The 16434-nt window shown below is 40.7% G+C and overlaps 1 long non-coding RNA gene across 2 annotated transcripts in view; it reads right to left on the bottom strand.

Annotated features, from left to right (window-relative positions):
- LOC147141259 (uncharacterized) overlaps positions 1-16434 on the bottom strand; it is a 139813-nt gene that overhangs the window by 17896 nt on the left and 105483 nt on the right. For both annotated transcript variants that reach the window (XR_015088454.1, XR_015088453.1), the window contains one exon: positions 11878-12011. This is a non-coding gene — a long non-coding RNA (uncharacterized LOC147141259). The remainder of the gene's footprint in view (positions 1-11877; positions 12012-16434) is intronic.

The following is a 16434-nucleotide window of genomic DNA, read 5'->3' on the forward strand; positions in this document are numbered from 1 at the left end:
CACAGGTGTAATGCAAACTCAGTGGCAATAATCATAATCATAATCCAGATTCACGCTTTGTCTACAATTTTCAATTTGACTTGAGAACACTGAGAAGGAAGCAATCATATTCTGCCACCTACCAAGTCAAACACCTTCAGTTACCGTGTTGGCTACGTGAAAGTACTTGCTGGCAGCAAAGCACTGTAATTTCAAGAAAATTGGTGCCACGGGAACTTCAGACTGCCGCAAAATACAAAGATGAAGAAATCAGTACGAGAAGAAACAGAAGAAGCTAGGCTAACTGCTATCTGATCTGGGAACTGCGCTGCAGTTGCAGTTTCATCTTGTCTTCTTCTCGTTACATTTTGATTGACTTGAGAATCGCTTTTGACTCAACACAACGAGTTGCTGCTTCATCTAACAATGCAAGGCTCCAATTCCTAATTGGATCCACCCACCTCGGTGTTTGCAATCAGGAAATATTGAAAAATTAACATTTATGATTGTCCCAGCCCGTTTTATGAGCAGACCGTCCCACGCTGTGCGATACAATCAGTCAGGTTAATGTTTATGGACATCTGATAATGAGGCCTCTCAATCGAAATGGGGCTCTAAGTAAGCTTGATTATCGATATGTTTCCACCCGCTCAAGGTTAGTCGATGTGATTTCCATCCGAAAACAGTTGGACAAATGAAAATCGTCTTTACTTCCGTATCGTCTACGTCAACAGTATTCTCCGTTCAGGTGCTGTTTGAGCAGCGATCTACGTGGCCCCAACGCTTTGATTCTTCTTTGGCATTTTCTCAGCCTCTGCCCCATTTGCAGCAGAGCACATTAGCGAACAAAAGAGCGCAGACAGGACACGCGGATCTCCACCCTGCGACTTCAAAGGAGACTTTGAAGTCGGCCAGGAGACGCCCACAGAAAATAGATCCTTTCTCGGTGGGGTTAGCGCTCGACCGCTATTTCATCTATTTAGCAATTCATCACGTTACAGCGCCAGACAAGATACACTATTAAGTATTGGCACACTTGATCATTGCACCTACAGGACTCTACTCTATAGGTCACTGATGTTGGAATTAAGAGAGGGCCTCGTGGCTCACGTCGGCTACGTTTACATGAACACATTTATTCGGATTAAATGCCTGACCGGAATAAAAATGTTTCATGTACAAACCCCATTCTGAATATTCGGACTCGATCAAGCCCATTCCGATCAAGATTTTATTCCGAACGAGAGAGGTAGTTTTTTTAATTGTTAGTCCGATCTATTTCGGAACAAACTGTCTTGACTGCGTCTGTGACGTCATTATAGGCGTTTCTGTTATTCCCCGAAGCGAGTAGAAGCAGAGCGAGTGTTATATTGTGAGTTGTTTGATTCAATAAAGTTTGGAAGAACAAAAAAAAAAAAAAGAAGCAGAACATTTGCAGCTCCATTAGGAAGCGCTAACTCGATGTAAGAGCGCAAACGGGAAAAATATGTGAAAAACGCTAACGTTTAAAGTAGAAATGAACGGAGCGACGAAGTCGCTACGGCTGCTTCTTCTTCTACTACTACCGATATATTTGGTCAATCATCGCATGTCCAAATATTTTTTTCCGCTCAAACGTGCGATGCATTAACACGCAAGTCGGATCAATATTTTAGTGTCCACGAAAACTGTGCATCTGATCATAATTTTAATCCGAACTCTGATCGGATAAAAGAAATTTTGTCCATGCAAACGTAGCCGTTGTTATCTGGATTATTTGCATTAAAAAGCATCCGAGAAGCGCTTTGCTATTCGCACAGAGTTGGAAGGACAGAGTTGTCCGAACCAACCAGCCAATCGCAGGGCACATAAAAGCAAACATACAATCACACCCACACCTGTTGACAATTTAGAGTCTTCAATTAACCTAACATGTTTTTTACGAAATGTGGTAGTATGTCGGAGCACCCAGGGAAGTGCGAACTACTGAGTTCCTGTGCTGCCCTGTCCAAAATATAAGTATATGAAGAGAAAAATATGGAATTAAGCAGCAATTTAACCCCTTCATGCATGAATTATGATTTGATTAAATGATTTATAATATAAAGATTTTTTTTTTTTTAGATGAATTAATATAGGCGAAAGCAACTTTTAAATAGCTGCCCACTCTAGTGACAACTGTGCTTGAAAGGGTAAAGCATCAAGCCCTTTTGATTAATTAGTTGATTAAGATGTGTGTCTCAAGTAGGGCTGCAAAGCAGCTCCACATGATGATTATTCTTAGAATGTTGTGCATTTCTAATGTTGGCCACTTAATAACACATTTAAATAATGTAACGTCTTGGGAAACATGAGTGTTGATTGAAATCAACTTTAAAATATATGATAAATACTTTTAATATGCATACATACTCTACATTTACGTCAGACGTTAAGACTAAAATCAGCATTTTTATTTCAATGTTTGGCTTCCCCTGTTGCAGCGTGACTAAATTATTATTCATAAAAAATGCATGCTACGTTAATTGAGGATTCTAAATTGTTCAGCGGTGTGATTGTTTGGTTTTTTTTTTTTAAACACTCTCATCTTCAGCCACGTATGGACTCTTGTAATTGCTTGTTTGCGTCCAAAAAAGCTGTTTGCAACACAAGTTATTAGACATAATGAAAAGAAGATGATCAATAGAAGAGATGCAATCCACCGTAATATGTGACTTTCATCGTCAACAAGGACAAGGGGACGTTTGTTGATTTAGCCGCTGCGAGTCGTAAAAGACAAACTAAATGAAACGAGCGACACGGGAAATACCGCTGATAGTGTAGTGGTACACACGCCCGAGTTGTGTGCGGGCAGCGTGGGATCGATTCCCGCTCAGTGACAGTGTCTATGTGTGCCCTGCGACTGGCTGGCGACCAGTCCGGGGTGTAGTCTGCCTTCGCCCGTTGACGGCTGGGATAGGCTCCAGCAACTCCCCGCGACCCTGTATAGGATAAGCGGTTTGGAAAATGACATGACATGACATGACACGGGAAATACATATTGACCTGTCATGAAAAATTCCCACGAGCATTCGGACTCTGAGTGATTAACCCAGTCTCTTTGGGCTTTTTGGATAGCTCTGGCTAATCGCTAATCCGATTGGACAGTAAATTAATAAATTTGTTATACAGCCATTCAGTGTTTGAATTTTTTGTACATTTTTCCTGACACTGAAAACACAACAAATTCAAATCTAACCTCTGGGCCATTAAATACAAATCCCATAGCTCTGGTTTGGAATATTCGCTGTTGCTCTTCCGAGTTGTTTTGGGAAACATATTTGAATAGAAGCATCACGCTAGCTCAGGCGTCTCCACGAGCCACCTTTGGGCGCAGCTGTCTGCCTACGGTTCCACTTCTACCTTTCTATTTCCTTCCCTTAGTGTTAAAGCGGGAGGACACTATTGATTGTGTGCGCCATAGCTCGGAGTCAAATGCATCTCGCCGTCTTCTATCTGAGTTCCCTACACGCCCCCGTTTGATCCGTTTCCCTTAAGGCAATACATCTCATGCAGAGAGGCTTGTCTCTACATAAGCACAATCATTATTGAGATTCTGTCTCCGACACAATGTTAATGTTGGCGAAAACAACCTGACAAAACAGAAATCCAATAACCTCAAGTCACGGCTCGCACCGATATCAATACGACTCTGTAAGGACATGTGAGGTATGCGGATTGAAAAATGACATTTGGGATGCTAGTAGCATTCCACGTGGGACGTGAACCAACATTAAAAGCGTACAACAAGATCCCCCTCGCTTGACGACGTAATGATAGGAGCAACATTGGGCTAACATGAGGAACGTACTACACCGTGAATACAGCGACCAAGTGATTTTTTTAAAATGATTAATTACGAGAAAGTCACACAAAACAGTATTTAAAAAAAAAAAAAAAAAAAAAAAAAACACAGCCGAGTCCGACATCACACCAGAAGTCGGAATGCGTCATGAGCAACGGATTAACTTGCTTTGTCTTTTTGGTGACACTTATCCAAAAGAATTCCGAGCCACTGCAGGGTTTGTTGAAGGGGGGGACGGGGGGGGGGGGGGGGGGGGGCTGTTCTTCATATAACGGTTGGATTTCATTTGACGACTAGACGGTAAGCATCCACAGTAGCGAGTGACTTAAAGAGCAACAGCGGAAAGGAATTCATTTGATCCAGAGTGAGTCATAAAACCTTTGTCAACGTTAGTACCATTTTAACAGTGACAAACAAGTTCACCTCTGTAAAGACAAAAGACACATTAATGCGTTCACGATGGCTAAACTGCATACATGTGAAAAGGCTTTCTAATTGCAAATCATCATATTCTGTGGTGATTTATATTCCACTCAGCTTCCCAACTTTTTGGGAGTTAATGTCCTTGTGTTTAATATTTGACCTCGGTCTCCAAATTCACAGAAGCAAGCCAGATGGGGCCCCGGCGCCTTTACGATAGCGTTTATGTGTGTAAGTAAAATAAGCCATTTGGCCTTGACTAAAGTCTCCAAAGATGATGAACCTCCAGAGAAAGACAAAAGATGCACTCACCGTATGCGCTCAAATTAATTAGTTACCCTGGATGGTTGCCACTGCACTTCTGCGAGTGTCTTTTTGTCATTTTTCCTGACCCCTTTGCAGAGCGGAATAACAAACGGAGACATTTGCATTCACAGGCTCCCACCCAGTCATAAGTACACATTAGAATACGACAAAGGACAGATTCAAACGCTCCATGTCGACAGCATAGCCGTCGGAGTGAGAAAAGAGCGAGCTAGCATACCCAGCGCATGTCATCCTTTATTTATCATCAATAGCGCACGTGTTTGCTGTGATCTCAGTTGTCACAGTATTATCGACACGGCAAATATTGTGCTCGCTTTATCTCCTCCTCCCCGAATGTTTTACACAAAGAATCACTACTGGGGACGCACACTTGTTTTGCATCCACTTGACATTTTTCCAGCGCCCAAAGGAAAGGAGGGCCTCCGCCTCGACTATATCCAAATGCAAACACAGAGGCTCCTCCTGTCAGAGCCGAAGCCTCCGCGACACTTGTCACCTTTCTTTTTGACCGAGCAATCAGTCTGTTGTGGAATGATACCGCAGCCTTTTGAAAATACCCCAGGTGTCACATCTTTTTTGCGCAGTTTTAGCTCATATTTTGGGTCCGCCATGAATAAATAATGCGGGGCTTTTATGACGGTGACAGCATAGAGTCAAGCCAGAGTCTGGGGGGGAACGGAAAGGGTATATATGCATGTGTGTGTTAAGAGCGTGTGTGTGGGTGTGCGTGTCTGTGTGTGTGTGTGTGTGTGCGCAGTGTTTCGATGGATGCAGCTGGACTGGATGTATTATTGATGTGCTGTTAGCGCTCCCAGGGAGTTGCAGTCTCATCCCGGTTTGCCAAGGGATTAAGAGACTCAAAAGAGCAAACCAGGGAAATGGCGGAAAGGCACGGAGCGCATCCCTCATCCAAATCCTGCTGCCTGCTCCTGCCAGAAATGAGCCTTCATTTAACGGAAAAGCACACATCATACAAGGCATCAATACAGGACGGCCACAGTAGAATTACTGAGTACGAGTTAACAAATGAAGCGCATTTGTAATGACATTCCACATGATTACACAGATGGCACGTGCGCAAGATGGCCGACTACGATTGCTTGTAGGAGTCTGCCTTTCCTGTTCGTTGACTCTTGTGTCCTTCCTCGCACAGTAGTAAACACACACGTACACACGATGAACTCCAGGTTTACTGTCGTTGGTGGGTCTATAAAGGACAGGCTGCAATCCCGCCATCCTCTTAGTCGGTTTCAAACAATCACAGTCGGGGACTAGATAGACGAAGCACGAGGTGCTTTTGGTTCTTCAATGATGCACACGCCAAGAATAAAACGGAATGATACATTCTCGCAATCGCCATAATCTTTCCAATTTTGCTTATTTGTCATCTGTACAAACCCAACACTGATTTTTGCCTTCCTTGACGATGAGAATTTGCGTCTGAGATCATCTGAGTTCGATTCTTTCCAGTTGTTTGACAAGAGGGCCAACATTTGCAACAAGCACAAGGCTCCTTTGCTTCTGCCCCAAAATAGGACATTTTCAAATTGACGGTGCCGAACATGCACAAACTCAGATTCAGTAACTAGTTTCACTGTCATAAAACATAAAACAACATATAACATGTCATGAAACAAGCAAAGATATTGATTGTTGTTTCCCAAAGTTAAAAAAAAAAAAAGGTTTATTATTATTAAACACGAAGGTGATTAATCTGATTTTATGGAGAGAAATTGGAGAATACTTACTGGAAGCTTTAATTACATCTTTGGGGAAATGATTAAACCATTATTAAAAAAATAATGCTAGCAAACAATTTCTAGCAATCAAATTACTGATAACCTGATTTGACTTCCCATCCCTAATTCTAACGTATAACACATAACAGATTTGATCAATTTTATGCTTGGTTTCTGCAACGAAATAACAAACAAGCTAATCAACTACTGGGTAAAAAAAAAATGACCTCATGCTCCGTGATTTTTCTTTGGCCGAGATAATTAACACATTCAAATACTCTTGGGAAGCAGAACAGGATAAGCACCCTTGTGGTGACCTTGATGCAGGATTTGATCCTAAGTGGCTACAAATACGAATCCAATACTTCTAAAGGGTTCATTTTTTTTCCCCTTGGTATTAAGTGGTATTAAGCGCTAAGCATCTGTTCTTCATTGTTTTCATCTTCTCTGCACGCATGCGCACGAACACGCGAACGGGCAAAAACGGGATTTCTATACATAGGTGTGTTTCAGAATAAAGCTCAGCGGCGTCTCGGCGCAGCAGGAGAAATACGTTCAGCGCGGGGGCACCTTCACGGGCATTGATGAGAAAAGGTAGCTCTTAGCCTCCTGCCATGCATGACCCAAGTGAGCTGGGAAAATTGTTAAAAAAAAAAAAGAAAAAAAAAGAAAAAATAGATGGTGGGATTGAGTCTCGGGAATCCAGCCTGAACCCACATTAAAGACTGATGAGGCCAGAACGCATCAGCCTTGAAGATCAAACAGAGCCAAGATGCAAGCTGTGAACTGGGCTTTTTATTTTTTGCCATGCTTGTGTTTAAATATTGACTTCCTGTTGTAAATCAGTTCTGTCAACTCAGCAAAAGGAAAACAGGCTTGCGTTCTTGTTTAACCAATTTGATTTTTTTTTTTTTTTTTCCTAATCGGACGAGGCTTGCCTAGGCCGCAGGTACTCACAAAGATTTGCCGAAAAGCAATGATCGTGTATTTTGGAATGTAATGAGAACTAAAGGTAGCAGGCAAATTTTGTGGAGCCCATCCAAAGCAATCAACGCATCTCGACGCCAATGTTGACGTGCGTTGGGGAGATTCATTTACGCAAATGGAACGCATACAACTGTACATGTCATGAAAGTAAAATTCTTCATCTTTCTTGGAGAAGGTAATAAAATATCAACGTCACAGCCTGACGCAGCCAAGATTCAATATCTTATACTGACAGGTAACATGGGTTGCTTCACAGTCGGGGGTCTTTGAAAGCCACAACCCTGGTCACCGTAATCCTAATATAACGTTCCATGTGCCATTAAAGTCTGTTGCACTATAAAGCAAATCACATTAAGCGGCAAAGGCTTTTGGACACGAGACGTCTTTCACAGCGAGTGTGCACAGTATGTGGTCAGCCCGTGTGTCATTTCCCATGAAAAATGAATGTGAAATGACAGCCAAGTAGATGTTAGGTCAGGAAATGAAGCAGCGCTGCAAAGTAGCTTGCAGCCTTGGAAGAGAATTGGGACACTTCAATCGCGAAGGAAAAAAATAACAGATATCAAAAGAAGAGTTCATAGGTGTGGATCGAACCAAAAAAACGTTGGATTGGGAGACGCCCCCAGTTGAGGAGCTTCGTTTGGACAAAAGTAGTGCTTTGCAGACATATATATACGATTCATTAAAACGTCTCAACTCCATCCCAGCTCATCAGCATGGCAATAATGTTAGTCATTCTACACAGATAATACAGAATATATGACAGTGAGTACTGATATATATCTGTTTACGTGTGTTGCTTCGCCGTTTTTTGTTCAATATGCTGCTTAAATGGTTAAAGCACCCCAAACGTAGATGCTATTTTGAATTAGCACAAGCTACCAGACTGAAAATTCACTAATTCACTTTGTTGTATGTTTAGTTTGTCGTTCAGTCACCGCCACCACGCAGCGCTCGTATCTCAAGTCTGCGCTCAGCAAAAGATTGGTTGAACAACAGCTTGTATCTCGAAAAAAAACAAAAGAAAGTCTGCTCACTTGTATCTTAAGGCCCCACTGTAATTAAGAACACATCTAAAGCTTTGATGTCATGCTGGTATGTGCTGCCAAAGTAAATGATAGTTCATATTATTGGTTGTGACAACCTCCTCCAGCTGACCGGTATAAGCTTCCTGTTCACTGTCTTTGGGGGGGGGGGGGGGGGGGGGGGGACACACAAATGTATTAACATGACCCTGAAAACTTTGTAAACATGTCAAAACAACCTAAACTGCCTGGAGCACAGGGAAGAAAAAAAACAAACAAAGAAGAGGAGGAAAAGCGGGAGAAAGAAAGAGGTCAAGTAAAGACATAGAAGTGAAGCATCAGTTGTACAATCAAAGTGCTTTACAGTACATAGTTAAAATCAATCTCCTCCCGCCACCCTGACACACACACACCCACACACACATCTACACGGATTAATAGTAATAATATAATGATCCATAGCGTACGTCTGAGCAATTAGCCTCAACATGGTACTAATCAATCAATAAGCAGTTTTCTACATATATCGGCCGACATGGAGAGAGCTTAACTGTGTCGGTGTCTTCATTGGCCTCTTTTTTTTATTTATTGTATTTATATGTGGATATCTAATGTTTTTCCCGCTTTAAAAAGAGAATTACAATGTTATTACCTTTTAGCACCATGTCAAATTTGTAACCCTAGTTTGTTTATTGTGTTACAGTTCAAAACACAAAAAAATGCCTGAGTTGTTTTAAACTTTACATCCGTGTTAAAGAAAACATTATGGGCCCTATTTTCATGCCAAGCTCAAAGTGCGATCTAAATGCGTGCTCGGGTAAAGATTTCTTTCCTTCCGTGTGCGCCGTTGTGGGCGTGACTCGATTCCCATCCAATAGAAGCGGCTCCTTTTATTCACGGTCTACATGGCAGAAAGAGAAATGGCCTTCCTGGACTCCATGCCGGAGATCGTTTATACGTAAAGTACGTTTATAAGGAACTGCAAGATGATCTCCACGTGTGGATGATGTCAAGGTTGCCGCTGTGAAGTGGGCACTTGGAGACCGCCTTCATACAAAATGGATGAATGTATTTTGCATCAGAATATCAGCCTCAAACCAGAGCAACGGTTCAGGCTACTGGCAATTAAGCCTCTGATGCTAACCTCCTCGCACCATTATGCATGCATGCACCTTTATTTCTCCCAATTTTTGTTATCGTTCGGTAAAAGAACCTTTCCAGTGACCAGACCTTGGTGACCCCTGTCCATGGCTTGTTTCGACTGCATCTGCATCAGCTTAACCTTGTCAGTACACAGCCCTTCTCCCAACTCTGCTTATTCCATACCTTAGCGGAGCGTGCAGATGGAGAATGTTAAGCAAACTCAGTCAGGCATAACTAATCATTCCTGCATATTGGTTCTTGATTTTGACAGATATCTCTGGTGACTTCACTTTATTAGTATGTGCATAAATATCAGGGTGTCCAAATTTTGCCACCCTCTTTATTGGTTTTCGAAAAACAAAACTTGAAGGCAGGGTCAGGACTTTTTTTTAATTTTTTTTTATAAAACATCAAAATGGACATCTGTTTTAAGTTTGAGGAAATAGCAAGACTATCAGAAAATGCCCACTGTAATGACGGATAATTAATTCCATTATAAAGCAGCTAACCAGAGAGCGGAAGTAGGAAAAGTGTTTGAATTTTCTTGTATTCATTTCCTTTGTTGGCAAACTACAACTTCACACCATTTTCATGTCAAAGAACGGACCAGTTACAGAGGAGGAACATCGTCGATGTCTGGCGGCAAGTGGCGCTTTGGTGAAGAGAAGCTCCACCGTTCATCGTCAGGCACAACAGTCAGCAAAAGCTTATCTGGATGCAAGGCGTGATCTCAGAAAATGATCCGCCAACAGTTTTACATCCCATAAAGACCAATGATTGCAAAGTCACACCTTTTACATTCCGGCTACATGCTTCACGTCTGTGTGCATTTAATTATGCCAGGCCTGACCCATTTCAATTTATGCATTAAAAAAATAATTGATTTATATGCTTTCTACAGTATACTGACTTTTTGCAATCTTTTTTGAACAAAAAAAAAAAAAAAAAAAAAAACAAGACAGAACATCTGAACATGAATAGATAAAATGTTTTTTTTTTTTTCATTTCCTGAATTGCATTTTCCTCTTTTGCCAACTTCAAACCAGTGCAGATAAGGATGAAATTAAAGGAATGATCACATATTATTTGTGGGCGAGTTGCATGTTGAAACTGTCATTTTTGAACATAACCATAACCAAAGCTATTATTGTTAACAGAAACTAATGAAATAACTCAAATTGAAATTGGAAATACATTTTTGGTAACGAAAACGTGAAATGCGAAAAGAATATCATGATACGTAAGGTTACTCACCAGTTACTCAGTACTTCAGCAAGTTTTTATGTTTTATTTATTTATTCATTTTCGTTACTGAATAATTCAGTAATTATTTGGATGACTATTTTTTTTTTTTACTGTTACTTTAGTCATACAGCAGTCTTACTTGAGTAAAATTTTTGGCTACTCAAGCAATCAAGTATCGGCCAATAACATTCACACCTGTTGTGGAATTTTCCCTTCAGCTCCCTGTTAGACAACAGCAAGTTGTGCAAAACGTCTAGCTGCACATTGTGTGTAGTCAGAGTAGTCTACAATAGTGCAGTGAGAGTTTCTGGAGCAGCTTTTACTGTATCACGTTGGGAATTTTAAATAGTCAAGGTCCTCACAAATAGTGCATCACTTGTCCGTGGAGCCTCCAGTGTATGTGGCTTCTGGGTGGGAACATTATGGGAAATCTATAAAGGCACTCTGAAGAAAGCTAATTAGGTTTTGAGATGAGCTCTGAAATCAAAATTACTCGATAAAGCATGCGGGCTCATTACTTTAAGAGTTTGTGTGTGTCTGGATGCTGGATGGTGTTATAGTACACTTGTGCCAGGTCGTGTTGGCATAGATTCTGACGAGCCAAATATCTCAGCCGCTCATTCCGTCCATGTTCAAATATGATTAATTATACAGACAGTTTCTTGTTTAAACAATCAACCATTTGCTTGATTGCACTCTGAGGGTAGATGGCTCAAATGTTAATCAAGAAACCTGACTTTTTTTTTTTTTTTTTAATGGTTTGAAGAACTACTGGTAAATTGTGAGATTTTTTCTCGCTCTTGATATGGAGTAGATGAAAAGTATACTTTTTTTTTTTTTTTTTTTTTTTTTTTAATGAAACATTGGTTTCCATCCATTCCTGGAATCCATCGGCTTTGCGAAGCTACTTGGCTGTGCCCATACATTTCAATGACTTTACTCAATGACTTTTCTCAGTGACTTCCGAAAAGCAAACAAAAAAGCACTGTACTATATTGCACTAAAGTGTATGCCTTTAGAAAGTACTGTATACATGCCAATTAGTGAAGATTTTTGCATTCAAATGTACTTCAGCATGTAATCATACATACACTGAACGAAGCAATAAACTAACTAATGCCGGTAATGCATCACACTATTTTAAGGCTTTGTGCAATGTGACAGATGAATGTAGGAAGGTTTTGCGTACCTTGTCTTCTTTACGCACTCTTTGTTATTTTTTGTTAGATTTTGGAAAGATCACGTCAGGATTTGCTCCACTTCACACTGAAGAGGATGCTGAAAACAGGAGTTCCTGGGGGATAACGACCAGGGCAGACAATCCTGCAGTGGGAAAAGGCGTAGCAAAAGAAGTTGATGTTACGATAACAATGAAGCTATTGTATTCAAATCACTTAAAGATACTTTTAGCGTCGCTTTTGTGATAGTAGGTTGACATTTTTGTTTGGGAAACTTGCTGTCACGGTATAAGAATCCAGCTAAATGGTTGTACAAGCGTATAGATCCATAAAGAAATGGGTGACGATAATCAAAGTGGCATCGGATGGCTCATTTGATCTAGTAAGACTCGCGAGCCGTATGGATCTCATGATGGATTGATCTCAGTCATAGGTCACTAATGGAGAACAGAAATGCAGTGCTTGGATAACCCAAAGCTCAAGTTTTTCCAAGGACGCTTTGCCTTTGGAGTTGGCAGAGATGGGCATTCCATCCGAGATGGACGAACGCCCATTTTGGGGATGGAGGATGAGAATTTTTTTTTTTTTTTTTTTTTTTAAAGGACAGACTGAGCAAAGGCGCAAGTGGGACAGAAACTCAAACAGAAAACCATCTTAGATGATAGGCGGACCAGCCTGTAGGCAATTACGACTTGCCGGACAAAAAGACGGATGGACGGACGGCGGAAGGCGATCAACGGACCGGGAAATTTTAGTCAAATGCCCAGCTCTGAGTAATAGCGCCGCAAAAGTAAAGCAAATCAAATGCTTGCTCTCAGTTGGTTTCCTTTTATACATACTCAACATGCAAATAGCCTTGAGATCATGTCTTCTGTGAATTGGCACTAAATACATAACATTGCCCTGTTCACTTGCTATGCACGCCAATTGCAATGTTGAGCGTGAACTCTCACTTGTGATCATGCCAGCCAAGAGGCAGGCTGACCCACGAATGTGAATTGATGACGAAGATGAATGAGGCATGCCTGTTTGCGTTGCGCCAAAGTTAAGTGAGACGGAGCGAAGCGGCGAGGTGAGAAAAGTTGCGTAGCGGGGAATTTGGAGTTAGCTAATGAGCAAACTAAGAGGCGCATTAGTTATTTATTTCCTGCACTTGTTTCGTTAAGAGAAGGGCACGGCAATTAACTCTGAGGAGATGACATCCCTAAGCACCCTTGTGCTCGGCTGCGAGGCAACACAACAGCCCCCGCGGGTGAAATGCTAAACAACCTGCACGGCCTGGTGTGTTGGGGAATGGAAATAGCGCCACGCATGTGACCCAGCGTGACATCTCTTAGCAGCTTGGCAGATTGCAGCTGCATTATGGGTGGAAAAATATACCGGGTTGCTGCTCGAAATGGGTAGCCGCAAACTTTACTTAACAAGTAATGCCATCAACGTGTAGGGGTATTTTTTCGTGAAAAAAAAAAAAAAAAATGTGGCGCCTCATTCAGATATGTTACACAGCTGGAATTTTGGGGGGAAGAAACATGCATGATTTCAGCCTCATGAATCATTTCGATGGGTGTACGCATTGTGTACCGTCTTACTTTTTGAATTAAAGCCATCATTCTCCGATGAAAACGAGAGCTAGCAGAAATGAAAACAAAAACAGCATACTCATTAAAATACAATGTGACAAAGATGGAGACTTGTGTAAAATGTCAGCCTTCAGAGATGTTACTTGGAGTACAGGCCCTTCAATCAACAGTTGGCCCACAGAGATAAGGCTAATGAGTTAGGCTGTGCATGCGTGCGTGGAGGGAATTTGGGGTGATTGAAATGACACAACAGTCCACAAACATTGTCATTTAGTCCATAATAAGTGCAGCAACCTCCTACGGTCTGTGTTTTTTTTTTTTACAGCCACGGTTTCAAAGTTGGGTGTTATTAGGTACTTGACAGTGGCGTTTTTGTGAGGACAAAAAAACGGTGCCGCACTGACAACAGAATCAGCTCATTAGAAGGAAAACTATTATGACTGGCTGACTGATGTTCTTTTATTAGCTACAGTCTCTACAACAAAAAACAAAGCGCGACAACAGCGATAAATCTTTTGCATGGCCGTTTGGCGCTCAATCAACAATGAAATCAGCAACTCTGTTTGTGTGTGCATTCGTGCATATGTATGTGCGTGCGTGTGTGAATTTTATTCGGTATAAAAATGGACGTTGTTTGCTGATAACGTGTTTCTAAGTTTTTGCGATATAGCCTTGGCCGACCCGAGGATAAAAGTCTAGCTGCGCCACTGATCGATGGATAGACCGATCGATAGATCAATATATAGATGGATCGATAGACGGGAACTGTATATTGTGTTTTACAATAATAGCAGTATTTATAATGGAATTAATGTATGTGTGTGAAGAAAGCGAGGAGAGTCTGTGTTCTTTCTTCTATCATTCTCTCCTTATTCTTGCCATTTTTCTCTTCTTTGTTGCGATCTGCTTCTTCCCAGACAATTGGCCCATTTTTTTGTGTTAAAAATAATACAGCTCAATATAATGTGAAACCTCAAAAACTTGATACAGGGTGGCAGTGCAGTGGGTCGGTACTTTGTATGCGTGTGATTTGCTCGGTGCGCAGCAAAGAGTCGCCAACTGCATTTTTTTTTTTTTGTCCAAATTGCTCTATGTGCAGGCAGGCCACACAAGTCTATTCATTTGACCCCAAAAATATTTTGAAAAGTCCGATGTCTGTTGAACCCTGACGGGAGAAAAATGCTTCTTTTAAACCAGCAAAGTAATGCCTTTGTGTGGAGGGTGAGGAAAATTGAAAAGATGTTCTGTTCATCTTGTTTGCTTCCTGTGACAGCAGTATTTTGTAGAAAACCAACAGCTAGTGAGTGCAACTCTTCAGAACCTCGCATGACATTTCTCATGCGTCTTACCAGCAATTGCGCCATATGCCTGAAGGGTTTGATTGCAAGAGCACTTAGTCATCAAGTATACAGCTCTTCATGTCATTAACCTCGAAACGCTAGAAACGCCGCTAATTCATATTCACTTGGGGATTTCACATGCACTTTATTACTATGCAGAAGGAAAATGAATAATAATTGGATTCGGTTCAGCTGGCTGGTTACTTGTGGTAATTCGTTTACTTTTGTCCTTTGCGTGAAACACTTGGATTGATATTCTATTTTCATATCAAACAAAACGGCACTGAAACCACCTTCTTATCACAGAACACAGATTACCATCCTCTATGCGAATCAATTAAGCACAAAGACGTTGGTAAATTTGCACGGCAAGGAATTAGCTTGGATGAGGAAGCCGCTATCTACATTTTTCCCCTCTGTTTATCCCTCCAAATATATTACCATTTTTCTACCCTCTCCGTGCCTAATTCTTTATTGTAAGAAATGTATAATTTATTTATAATATATATATATACGTATATAGTTTCTATTTTCATTGAAAATTCCCCATCCCTACGCCAAATTTGCAAGGATTTAAGTGAAGAGGCAGACCAAACTAAAGCTTCCATTTCACTTTCTAAAAATCGCTTCCCATTTCATCTCGACACATTCCCTGTTCTCGGGGGATTGAGGGGGGGTATTTGGGTTTTCAGAGAAGGACCTTCCCCCCTAAGAAGAGGCTATAAGAAACTCCTTCTACTGTGCATCAAGTAGGAAAGAAATGCTTACATTTGTATAAATTAGCATGCATCGAAACCAAGGTCAAAAAATGTTGCCCTTCACACAGAGTGAATACAAATTCAGGGGTATGTATTAAGTAATGGCTTCGACGTCAAAATGTGCCACTTTGCTGTTCTCACCAGTGCGGAATACTCGCTTAATATCCAAAGCCTCCTTCTCTATTCTGATGTCAGACAAAGTGGCTGGAAATATGTCAAAAATGGCTTTAAACGTACTTCTGGCCTAGCTATTTTCTGGTTTGCATTAGACAAGTAGCACTATGACCATTAATCACACTCCAGTCTGGCATGTTTATCTCCCCCAATTGCCTATCAAACTCAGTGAAGTGAAACTAAGATGACCAATCAATCAACCACATTTGAAAAGGCTCTTCAAATTAAAGCAAAGACATGGATGTAAATTTAAAGACAGCTTGAAAAGGATCTAATCACAAACAACAACAAAAACAACATCATTAGTTTATTCAACATTAAAGATCAATATCATATTGATGATGGACATTCATCTTCATATTGGATCAGTTTGGCATGAGATTAGAGGCTACAGTATATTAGGGCTGAACAAGATTGGGAAAAAGATGCCATATGCGATATGGGTGTTGAATATTGTGATGTCGATATTATTAGGATATTCAAAGAGATAGCCTTTTTATTATTGAAAAAACAAGCACGCATGTATTCTTATTTCTTATCCAATTAATTAAAAAAATAACTTACATGTGTATATATATATATATATATATATATATATATATATATATATATATATATATATACACACACACACTTGTAAGTTATTTTTTGTGTGTGTTTGTGTGTTGTGGTACATTCACTTAAAATCTAATTTTTGTTTTGCCTTGTGTGTGTTG

This window comes from Filicampus tigris, chromosome 10 (genome assembly GCF_054856515.1).
Source record: "Filicampus tigris isolate MCC_2025a chromosome 10, RoL_Ftig_1.0, whole genome shotgun sequence".
In the NCBI taxonomy this organism is placed as follows: Eukaryota; Metazoa; Chordata; class Actinopteri; order Syngnathiformes; family Syngnathidae; genus Filicampus; species Filicampus tigris.